General features: G+C 42.2%; 1 protein-coding gene across 1 annotated transcript in view; it reads left to right on the top strand.

Annotated features, from left to right (window-relative positions):
* WDR59 (WD repeat domain 59) overlaps positions 1–12,143 on the top strand; it is a 122,626-nt gene that overhangs the window by 68,808 nt on the left and 41,675 nt on the right. The gene's annotated exons all lie outside the window — the stretch shown is intronic.

The raw sequence follows: 12,143 nt of genomic DNA, 5'->3' as shown, positions 1-12,143 counted from the left end.
GCTCCTGTAACATCCTCAGAGGAAGTAACCAACCGTACAACCAACAGCTGGGTACTGAATGGAACATGTGAAAGGTGTGATTCATAGCCCCTGAAAAGCCAGCTCCCCGTGTAGTCCTCACATCTGTGCTTTCAGCTCAGCAGGTTAGCGAGGGTCAAGGTGCACACTGTTCCCCTTCCCCCTCCTCCCAAGGTTTCTATTGAAACATTTCCCAGGGGAACTGTGCTAGTAGGGAGTTCTCATAAACCAATTTATCCCCTCAGGCAAAGGTTCTCAGCCAGTCTTCTCATTTGCACAATTATGCAACTAATACAGCAAAAGAAAAGGAAAAGAAGGGAAAATCACGTCACCACGTGAGAGCTTCACAACAGCTCTGGGTCCGGCTCTCAGCCCTGTGCTGGAACATAATATTTGGGGGAATTCTCTGTAAAAATGATGGATGATATGTTTGGCTGTGGCGTTTACTGATTGATTCCTGGTAGGTTACTTTTGTTTGCTGCTGGCTTGAGAAAAGAGGTGCGGTACATCTTTTAGCAGTTCTCATATATTAAAAACTAATAATATTTTTAAAAACTCTTTTTTTTTCTAGAAAATGAAAATATTATATAAGCAGTCTAGTAGTAGTGTACCAGATTTTGAAGGCAGTGATTTCCCCAGTTAGTAGGTGAGAAAACCGTATTGTTTTCTGTAACATCTTTTGACAGCAGGAGTACCAGCAGCATTAAATAGCATTGATTTCATGCCCACTTCTGTGTTGTTAAATAAGTTGTGTAGACGACCAATACCATAGCAGTTCACCATCTAAAAAGAGAATGGTCAGGTTTCCTAAGGAGGATGAGAGTTTGGAAGTGGTGTTTAGTTATAGGGAAGTAGGCTTGGATTTTGAATCTGGCTTAGTTTCACTTATGTTACTTCTTGTTGCACAAGAATTTCATCTTGGTAGCAAATATGATTTGGTGATGACAGCTTTGGGAGGATGAAGTATTTGTCATTAGAATCAGGTATTGAGGCATGCCATGGGAATTTTCCTCCATAACAGCTGTTGCCACTGTGCTTGGAATCACCGTATCTGTGATTGAGGGGAAAGGGCTCCTAATTAACCACTGAAATTCATTAATTCAGTCTTTGCAACAGAAATGGTGCCAGTTCTGAGGTGACTCTTCTGAAAATGTCTTTTCAAGAACACTTCATTTTAAATCTTACTCCAAGCCGCTGATTTAATAATTAAACAGAATCTCAGAGTTGGAAGGGCCCGTCATGCTCAACCCATGTTGAGTATAAATCCTCTTGACAGTATTTCCAACACCTGTCTCCTGGCCTTTATTTGTAGAGTATTGAAGAGCATCACACCCCTTCCCAAAGTAGTGCTGTACTCCACTTTCACATCTTTCAGATGGTTAGATAATGCCCTCATAGATGAGCTTGATTTTACCTCTGAGAAAAAAAGGTTTTTTACCTCTCCAACTTTTTTTAAAATTCAATTTTATTTTAGTTTTAGTTCCAAATTCTCTTCCTCCTCTTCCACGCATTGAGAAGGACCATGACAAATATGTGTAGTCATGTCAAACAAATTCCCACATTGACCATATCCAAAGAAAAAGAAAAAAAAGGAAAATATGCTTCCACTGCACTGAGTCCTTCAGCTCTCTCTCCAGGGGTGGACAGCATGCTTCACCGTGACTCCTCTGGAACTGTGGTGGATCCTTGTGTCGATCAGACTTCCTCGGTCTTTCAAAATGGATTTATGTTTACAGTGTTGTTGTTGTTGTATAAATTGTTTTCCTGGTTCTGCTCCGTTCACTTTATATCAGTTCGTATAGGTTTTCCCCGTTTTCAGTGAAACCGATCCCCCATTACTTCTGCAACTTTCACTGATTATTCCTAGTTTTGTCCTCTAGTGCTGATCAAAACAGGTCGATTTTCTTTTCCATGAACCTGCACTTGAACTGTTTTAAGTGGCTCTCAGATTCCCCTGAGTCTTCTTCAGGGTAAACTCGCTCACTTCCTTCAGCCTTTTCCCATATAATTTTTCCAGATTCGGGGGCTTGGCTTCTTGGAGGGGTGGGGGATGAGGAAGAGGGTAAAAGCACTGGATCTTTTCTAGCGTAGCTCCTGCATAAATAGGTGAATGAAGGAAGAGGCAATGCTTCCTATGTGCCTAGCACTGTGCTTAGTGCTGGAGACGTTTGTAGACAGGACAGCTCTCCAGGAGCTCCCATTTTAATAGGGGAAGAGAACATATATAGGAGGTCTCAGGTACGAGTCAGATGGGAAGGCCCTGTAGCTCTTAGTGTGCAGTAGCCATGCAGATAGTGAGCTGCCTTAATGTCATTTCCATTAATAAAACCTCATTGGGTTCTGATGTTGAACGATTGGACAGCGTCAAGGACTTTGGTGGTGAGAACTGCCTTTTCAAGGTCTTCAGAAGGTGCAATATCTGCAGAGGCAGTTGCCAGGTCACAACCCCACAATGATGCTCTCTTGGACTGTGGTAGTAGGGGCCAGGTTTGGAAGCAGGGTCGGGGAATACTGCTGTTATTCATTATTGGGTATACCCCTTAGTGGCAATGGGTCAGCAGTTAATGGTGGTGGTAGAGTGTCAGGTGGGCCTCCTTTTCCATAAGGATTGCTGGTGCTCTGGGGGACATTACTGCTCCTGGAGCTCTTGGGTTCAGAATCCTGAGCTGTCTTCACTAGGGTCTGAGGAGAAATTGTAGTCAAGGTAATTTGATTCTCCTGACACATGCTGCCTCATACCTTGCCCTTGGGCTTCTTAGATCCACTTTTTTCAATGAAAACAAAATTCAAAATGAAGTTAACAAAAGAAACTAACAATTCGTTCCCGTGTACAAGAAGTTATGTGCTAACAAGATCAAATCAGAATTAACGCCTCCATGGTACAATCTATTATTGTCACCGTAGTTGGTATGGAGGCATGGTACAGACAAGCTGTGTTCACATGCTGCCTCCCTTACTTGAATGTGAATGTGTACATTCAGTCAATCTTTAATGGGAGTTAAAAGAACCATAATATCTGTTATAGTTTTCAAATGTCATTCATTTTAGTAAGTACAATATAATAAGCTGGTTTCTGAAAAACTGCAATTTTTTTAAAAAATGGAAGTAACTGGAAACTTAAAGTGAAAGATATCCCTTAATGAATAAGTATGTAACTGGTTTGAAAAGTCCATTGGGGAGACTGAAATGACTATGAGCAAATGGGATGTAGTTTAAATACAGAAACAGAAAATAGCCCAAATCTAGAAAACATAATCCACTACATTTATTGTTAGGCTTCAGAAATACTGTTACTAATATAGAGAAAAGACCACTATTTACTTTGTCTGAATGTCTTAGCTGACAGTGGCATAAAATCTAATACATTGAAATGACCTTTTGAAAGTATATATGCAGAATATATTGACTAGATGAGTTTTTCTAGAGAAATGTGGTACTTTTCTTAGGCAAAACCAAACTTAAAAAGAAAAAAACCACCTCATGTGGGACATCTAAAAGATTACTTGCTTTGTTTAAGGTTGCTTACAAAATAGCCCCATGCAACAGAGATAATGTTGGTGCTGCCTGGAGCTATTGATAAGGTTTAGATGGTACTTGGCAGACCTGGCAAAGAAACTTTGCATGATATCTCTTACAGATATTATGGTGGGAAGGTGAATATGTCTTAAGACTTTTGCAATCGACTAATTCAGGAAATAAAATCTTCCAGTTTTGCTTTGCGAGTGACTAAAGCAATGACTATAAAGACGCTTATTTGATTACCTATGTACAGTATGTTGAAACTGACGCTAGAGGCTGTTTGCCACTTTTTCACTCTGTTTACTGTGTTATTTTGATGGAAGCACCACATTGAGAACTTTTCAACATAATGGACATTTTTAATGAAAATGATGCAACATGGGCTAATTGTATTGGGCAGTGGATTGAGTTTGAAAAGGTTGAAAAGCAGGTCTCTAGGTATAGTTAAAATGTGAAGCCTCATGCATTGTGGACACATTGCATGCTTCACAATCATTTGTGTCAAGTACTGTGAATGAGAGGTTATATGTATGTAATTAGTTATGTTTCAGTTTTGTTTAGTAATGTGTCTGAAATTATTCAGTCTAACTACTACATGTTTTGAAGCATATATGTTCTTCTCCTTACCTCTCCCCATAGATTCTCTTGGTCTGTGCTTTGTTGTCTATATTTAGAAGCTCTAGATGATTTTCCTGTATTGCTTTCTTCATTATGATGTGTTTTTTTTAAATCATGTCTTCCTGAGAGACCTATAACCCTTAAACTATCTCTGTGCACACTAGAGAGTGTCAGTCGCTTTGACTTACATACAAGATATCCCAGAGATCAGAGGTGTGTTCTTTTAAGTTGTTTCCTTGGGATTATCTTCTGCCAAAGTATCCTCTGTTTTGGTGGTGTCATGTTCCATATCTGTCAATCTCTCACTTTGTTAGAGGGATCCTCTAACATGGATTCCTAGAGAATTGGTGGGTTCCTTCTGCACATAGGTCTTTAAACAGAGGCTGGACAGTCAATTGGATATGTTCTAGAGGGGATTCCATCACTTAGGAGATGGCTGGTGAGGTTCCTTCCAACTCTGAAATTCTCTGATTCTTTTTTTCTGGTATGCTGATTATGCCTTAAAATTCTGCACTGAGCACTTTATTTTCTGCCCTGGAAGCTCTAATTTTTTCTTTTTAGCCACTCTAAGATTTTTGTTGTTCCATGATTTTTGAGGAGTGGGGTGCACAGGATTCTGTATTTCATCTCATCATGGATTCACTTTCCTTTATATTGTAATATTTGTTCATTACACTTTGGTTTCTTTTTCAGTTTTGCTGATTTTTCCTCCTCTAATGGTTTATCTGTGCACCAAACTTAAACTGAGGCCCTTTCTCTTGTTATCTTTGGTATTTGTGCCTTAGTTTTGTATTTCTATGTCTCTCTGATCCTCTCTCTTTATTGGTGCCCCTGACCACCCAAGCCTGGACTGCAAGACTGCCTTAGTCTCCTCTCTTTAAGAGACATAAGATTTCCTGGTGCTTGCTCTTAGTAACCTCCAGGGTACAGAGCTGCTCCTCTCTGGGTTTCCAAATGCCTTTCACTCCAGCAACTTGTGTTCATTGTTTTGGTCCATCCTGTTCCTCACTTAACTCTCCTCCTTTCTTTAGTGGTACTGGGTAGAGTCAGTGTCTGAGGCTTACTCTTACAGCAGAGTGCTGTAATAGGTCAGAACTGACCAGGACTGATCCGGTAGCTCAGGTCTCTTGATTGGAACAAAATGAGGCATTTGTCTGTTGAACAGTTAGGTAACAGAAGGGAACCACTTCCAGGGCAGGGAAAGGATATTACTTGAGAATGCAGCCTTGATTTAATTGAGAGTGGTTTTCCTGTGCTTGTGTAATCATGCTTGCTGGTATGTGGTCAGCCTGAGCTTTTGTCCCCTAAACCAATTCAATCTCAAGGACAGGTTTACTACTTGTAAAAGAAATACTAGCCTAACCTGCCTGGAATGGTACATGAGGATATTTCTCCCACCAAAGGTGGTGGAGAGCTTTGGGTAGAATTCCTGCAGTTGTGAGCAGTCCCCACCTTAGGGTTGTCCTGTGACTTAGTTTGTGCTCACAGCTGTTGGTGCCTGTGGGGCAGGAACAGAGAGGGGCGCAGCGTAAATCTGATCTTGCTGGTGCCTAACCTTATCTTCTTATGTAGTGAATGTAGTCCTAATTATGCTAATTTAGTTCTCATCACCACCTGGTTGAGATTTAAAATTTAATCACCTGTTTGCCAATTTAAGGGTGCTGTATGGATTGGTGGAGAGTGGTAAGTCTGCCATGTTGCTGGTCACGCCTCCTAGTACTGGGTCTTAAAGGACACTAATCTTGATGTCATTATTATCTTTATTCTCTAATGATTTGATTCAATTCAATTCAGTTCAACAAATGCTTCTTTTAGGAGGTGGCTCTTGAACTGAGCCCTGAAAAATGTCAGGGATTCTCTTAAGAGGAAGAGGTGAAAAAGAAATGCATTCCTGGCATAGGAGGCAACCTGTGTAAGGGTTTGGCAGAAGGAGGTAGTAAAAGGAGTTCAAAGAACAGCTTGTGGACCAGTTTGACTAAAATAGAGAGTAAATGAAGGGGGAGTAATATGAAATGTCCGGAAAAATAGAGCTGATTTTGGACAGCTTTGAAGGACAGGACGAGTAGTTTGTATTTTTTCCTAATGGTGATTACTAGATTTTGACATCATTTAATAGTTATATAAATATAAAGCCAACTTTTCTGTAATTAGTGTTAGTATTAGTATTAGGCCTAAAATTTCAGTAGAAGCCACCAGGTGAAGGATTGTGCTTCTCAGTCTCTAGTAGAAAGATTCCTCAAGCACAGATAACTGAGAAAAACAGAAATAACAGGCTTTTTTTTTCCCTACAAAAATGTAATTCGTTAACTCCTCCTCAGAAGTCCTCCTCCTGTCCTTCGTTGTGGTGTAGAGGAGACCTCAGGTTCTCAAAGATTGTGTTAGTGTGGAGTATAAACTCTGGCAGCTTCTTCCAAGCTGGAAAGATTTCAAGTGTGGTTCCAACAACAGATGGGTATGCACTTTGTGAAGACCAGGCTAGCTAAGTGTGAAGAGGCCTGTTGCCAGTAAGTTGGGCCCTCGATGCTAACTTATTTGGGCATTGCAACCCCTGAAACAAAGAAAAAATATGGAATGGCCCTTAGTCCCATGTGGTCTTCTGCTTCTGTACCGATGGTGGCAGAGGAAGAGAATAGGAATGGCCCCATTTCTTAGCCCATTCATAGACGTGAGCTTAACTATGCTGTGAGATGATTGTCTCAACTTGATATACTATTGGGGGATGGATATTGTCAATCTTGTCATTGTCACTATAAATGAAATCAGAAGACACAAGGAAATTGCAGCTAAATGGAAGAATGGCTTATGGATTTTCTAAAGAGAGACAAATAAAAACAGTTGTCAAAGGTTCATCAAGTGCCCAGAGGGAACACGTAATAATTATTTCATGGGAAATTTTGTCATCTTGTCTTACAGAGCTTGTACTATCATCCCTTATGACAAAGAGAAGAAGGAAAAAAAAACCAGCTCAGCAAAACCAGCTGCCACATTGACCATTTCTGATAGCATAGGCAGAATTCCACCCTTCCTGTCTCCTAAAGAAAAGGGGAGAGTCGAATTTTCCCATCTTTGGTTCAGGACCTACCCTGGTCATTATAATTATAGAGCATTCAATTTAATTTCATTTTCTGTTTACATTTTTGTAGTTATGTGGTGTTTTCCTGGTTCTGCTTGGTTTGCTTACTAGTTCATAGAAGTTTTCCCATGTTTCTCCAAATTCTTTGTCTCCTGCCTGATTGCCAGCCTCTGGGAAGAGGTGTGGCAACTTCTACTCAATAATGAACATATTCGCACCTGGTCATACCCTACACATACCAGTGATTCTGAACCCTTATAGGTCATCATTCAAATCCCATTCCCCATTAACCACCTGACTCCTTATTCCCATCCCCTTCAACCTAAGTTCCAACCAAAAGCTACCCACCCCTCCCATTGTGCCCTCTGGCCTGTTCCACAGGCCACAAACTTCCCTTCATCTTAAATCTTTTCCTCTTCCATTCCTTCCATCTTTTAGGAATCACCAACCTGACTCCCTCCAATGACAACCTCCCTGGCCACCCCTTCTGGCTTCACCTCTACCCATTTTCTTCAGCTCAGTGATCAAGGCAGAAAGTTGGAATATTCCTTGCTTCTTATTACCTCTTCCAGGTTCTCCCACCTCCCTCCATTACTCAGCAACCTCTCCTCAGAGAGCCGAACAATCTACATCTTTCACTCAGTCAAAATCTGGGTATCTGTTGTCTATAGACTTGCAAGTCATGCCCCTTCCCGCTATAATGAGTTCAGTACTAATTGATTCTTATGGTACAATAATTCCATTTCACTGATATTTCATAATTTTTTTAGCTTTCATCCCCAATCCACAAACTAACATATACAATATAGAAACAACCAGAAGCACTCTTTAGATTTAGAAATGCCCAAAATGCTTTCACATGAATGAATGCTTCTACTTAACATGGTTTTAGAAATCTTAGTAATAGCACAGAGCAGGAAAAAATGAACAAGAATAAGCAATTAAATTAATATATCTTTTTGCAAATGGCATGATTGTATGTCTGCAAAACCTAAGATAATCAATACAAAAATATTGGAAGTAATCAGTACCTAGCTCACAATTTTTCTCTTTCCCAATTCCTTCCCTCATACTAGAGAACTTCAATATATACGTACTGACTCTTCCTTAAACACCCTTAACCATTCAGTTCTTCCTCCTATGAACTACTCTTCCACTCTACCTCAGTCACACACAAAGATGATCTTGTCATCACTCACAAATCACCTTCATGTTAAAGAATTCTGAAATCCCCTTATCTGATCCTAATCTATTGGCTTTCTACCTCTTCCTTTGCCTGCCCTTACCAAATCTTACTCTTCATCCACACTATGGCCTCCAAGCCTTGACCCCTCAGTTCTTTCCCTGGCTACTACCCCTGCAGTAGCCACCCTCTTCCCCTTGGTGAATGAGTTCAACTCCACACTGTCCTCTTTTCAGACTTTGGTCCCCTTATCCTACCTTCAGCTGAGCCCTGCCAGTCCTCAGCCTTGAATCACTCCTGCCATCTGCTGCCTTTACCCCTACGCACTTGCTGCCACACCTCTTCCCAGAGGAGGCTGGAAAAAATCATTCAACCATTCTGACTGGATCTAAAATAGATTCAGGTTATTTACACCTCCATTGAGCCCTCACTGCTTCTGGGCAGTCCAACTATGCTTATCAGTTCACTATCCCAATCTCCACAGCAGATCTTCCAAACCTTTCATCCGTCTTTAAACCTCCCATGGCTCCCGCTCCCTTCACCTCTTAGCTGAGAACCTTACCTCGTATTTTACAGAAAAAAAAAATTGAGACCCTTTGCCATGAACTCCCTCTTCTCCCCTATTTCTCATATCACTTGGATGTCTGCCATTATCTTCTTCACTTCTCTCACATGAAGAGGTAGCTCTACTTCTTAGAAGGCACACCCTTCTACCTGTACAAGTGATCCCATTCTGTCCTGTCTATTCCATTACCCCCTCTGTCATCCCCAATCTTTCTTATTTTTGTTCTTTCTCTGTCTACTGGCTCCTTCCCTACTGCCTACAAACATATCCATGTCTTTCTCATCCTTGGGGAAAAAAAAGATGAAACCCTCACTTGATTCTTCCATCCCTACTGCCATCCTATATCTCTTCTGCCCTTTGTGGCTAAACTCCTTGAGATGATCATCTACAATAGGTGCCTCTACTTTCTCTCCTCTCTCTCCTTAACCCCGTTTAATCCAGCTTCCAGCCTCATCATTCCACTCTAACTGCCTCCGTCAAAGTTCCTAGTGGGGAGAGACTTGAGGCAGGCAAACCCACCAGGAAGCTATTGCAGTAATCCAGGCTTGAGGTGATGAGAGCCTGCTCTAGAGGAGGGATGGTGCCAAAGGAGAGAAGAGGACGTATTTGGGAGATGCTACAAGGTGAATCAGCAGGCCTTGGCAATAGTTTGGATGTAGAGGGAGGTGAGAGAGAGTGAGGAGTCCAGGATGATTCCTAGGCGGTGAGCCTGAGGAACTGGGAGGACGGCGTTGCTCCCTATAGTAATAGGGAGGGTAGGAGAAGGGGAAGGGATTGGGGGAAAGACAATTGAGTTTAAGATGTCTACCAGACATACAACTCAAGATTTTTGGAGATGCAGAGAGATTGGAACAGGAAAGATAGATCGGAGAATCATCAACATAGAGATGACAATTAAATCCATAGGAGCTGATGAGATCACCAAATGAAGTTGTGCAGAGGGAGAAGAGAGCCCAGGGTAGAACCCTAAGGAACATGACTCTTCATGACCCCAGTTGGGGTTTTCTTGGCAAAGATGCCAGAGTGGTTTGCTATTTCCTTCTCCAGCTCATTTTACAGATGAGGAACTGAGGCAAACAGTTCCCAGGGTCACACAGCTAGTAAGTGCATGAGGCCAGATTTTAACTCGGGAAGAGAAATCTTCTTGACTTTAGGTCCAACACTCTCAGCTGTGCCCACCTAGCTGGCCGTATGATCTAGATGAGGATCCAGCAAAGGAGACAGAAAAAGAACAGGTAGGTAGGAGGAAAACCTGGAGAGAGTGATATCCTAAAAACCTAGAGGAAAGAGGGTATCAAGGAGGAGAGGGTGATCAATAGTGTCAAAGGCTGTAGAGAGTAAGGATTGGAGAGAAAGAATTGCGAAGAGGCCATTGGGTTTGGCAACTAAGAGATCATTAGTAACTTTGGAGAGAGCAATTTTGGTGAAATGATAAAGTCAGATTGTAGAGAGTTAAGAAGGGACAGCTAGGTGGCCCAGTGGATAGAGTGCTAGACCTGGAGTCAGGAAGACTCATCTTCCTGAAGTCAAACCCAGCCTCATATACTTACCAGGCACGTGACCCTGTTAGCCTGAGTTCCTCATCTGTAAAATGATCTAGAGAAGTAAATGGCAAACCACCCTAGTATCTTTGCCAAGAAAATCCCAAAGGGGACATGAAGAGTCAGACAAGACTGAAACAACTGAACAGCACCAAAGAAGAGAGTGAGGAGAAAAAGTGGAGGCACCTATTATGGATGGCTTTGTCGAGGAGTCTATAGAAGGCAGAAGAAACATAGGAAGAAAATTAGCAGCTGTGGAGGGATGAAGTGAGGGTTTTATCAAGATAGGGAAAACATGGGCATATTTGTAGACAGTAGGAAATGAGCTAGTAGAGAGGGAAAGATTGAAAATAAGGGAAAAAGTGGGGATGACAGAGGGAGGAGATGAAATAGAATGGGATCACTTAAACAAGTAGAAGGTTTAGCCTTGGTAAGGAGTAAGGCAATTTCATCATGTGAAGAGTGAAGGAAGAGAGTAGCAGAAGGTGTCTGAGCAAGAGGGGAGGAGGAGGAGCTCATGGTGAATGGCCTCAATTATTTCTGTAAAATATGAGGCAAGGTTCTCAGCTGAGGGAGTGGTGGCCAGGAAGCCATGGAAGGTTTGAGGAGGGATGAGAAGGTTTGGAAGAGCTGCTGTGGACAGGGGGAGAGGGAGTTGGTAAGGGAAGTACAGTAGGATTGCCTAGCAGCAGTGAGGGCCCCGGTTGAAGTTATATAACATAAATTTGTAGTGGACCTAGTCAGAACAGTTGCGTGATTTTCTCCACCTTCATTCAGCTGCATGTGTATAGAAGTGAAGGGGTCAGAGGGTGGGAGTGAAGCAAGGCCGAGCCTTGGTTGGGTGTATCTGGTGATACGATGAAGGGACTCAAGAGAGGAGGACAGTGTAGAATTGAATCCGTTCACCAAGGAGTCAAACTGAGAGGAGAAGAAAGGGGAGATGGCCTGGGGGGGAATCGGGGAGGGGGTCAAGGGATTGGAGGTCACAATGTGGATGAAAATGTGGGGTTCTGTAAGGGAAGGCAGAGGGAAAGCTAAAAAGCCAATGGATTGTAGTTGGATAAGGGGATTTCAGAATTCTTGAACGTGGAGGTGGTTACTTTTGTGAGTGCTAGAAAGATCAAGGGCGTGACCATCTCTTTGTGCGGCTGAGATGGGATGGAGGAGTAATTTATGGGAGCAGAGTTGGCTGAGGAACTGAGTGGTTAGGATATTTGAAGGAGAATCAGTATGCATGTTGAAGTCCTTAGTATGATGCGTTGGGGAGGAGGAAATAATTGTAAGCCAGATATTGAGGTCACTGAGGAAGGAAGGGGAGTGACTGGGGGTTCTGTAGATAACAGCTACCAGGATTTTGTTGTTGTTGTTTGGTTTTTTGGTGAGGCAGTAGGGGTTATGTGACTTGCCCAGGGTCACATAGCTAGTAAGTATCAAGTGTGTGAGGTCAGATTTGAACTCAGGTCCTTCTAACTCCAGGGCCCTATGCTCTATCTACTGTGCCACCTAGGTGCCCCCCCCCACCAGGATTTTGATTGAGTGGTAGATTTCCTCCCTCCTCCCTTGTGGGTTAAGATAGATTAAGTACAGGCTGTAGCCCAGAGAAATGGGGAAGTTAAATTCTTGTAA

Source organism: Phascolarctos cinereus, unplaced genomic scaffold, assembly GCF_003287225.1.
Source record: "Phascolarctos cinereus isolate Bilbo 61053 unplaced genomic scaffold, phaCin_HiC Scaffold_2;HRSCAF=192, whole genome shotgun sequence".
NCBI lineage: Eukaryota > Metazoa > Chordata > Mammalia > Diprotodontia > Phascolarctidae > Phascolarctos > Phascolarctos cinereus.
This window is presented reverse-complemented; position numbering and strand designations above follow the sequence as displayed.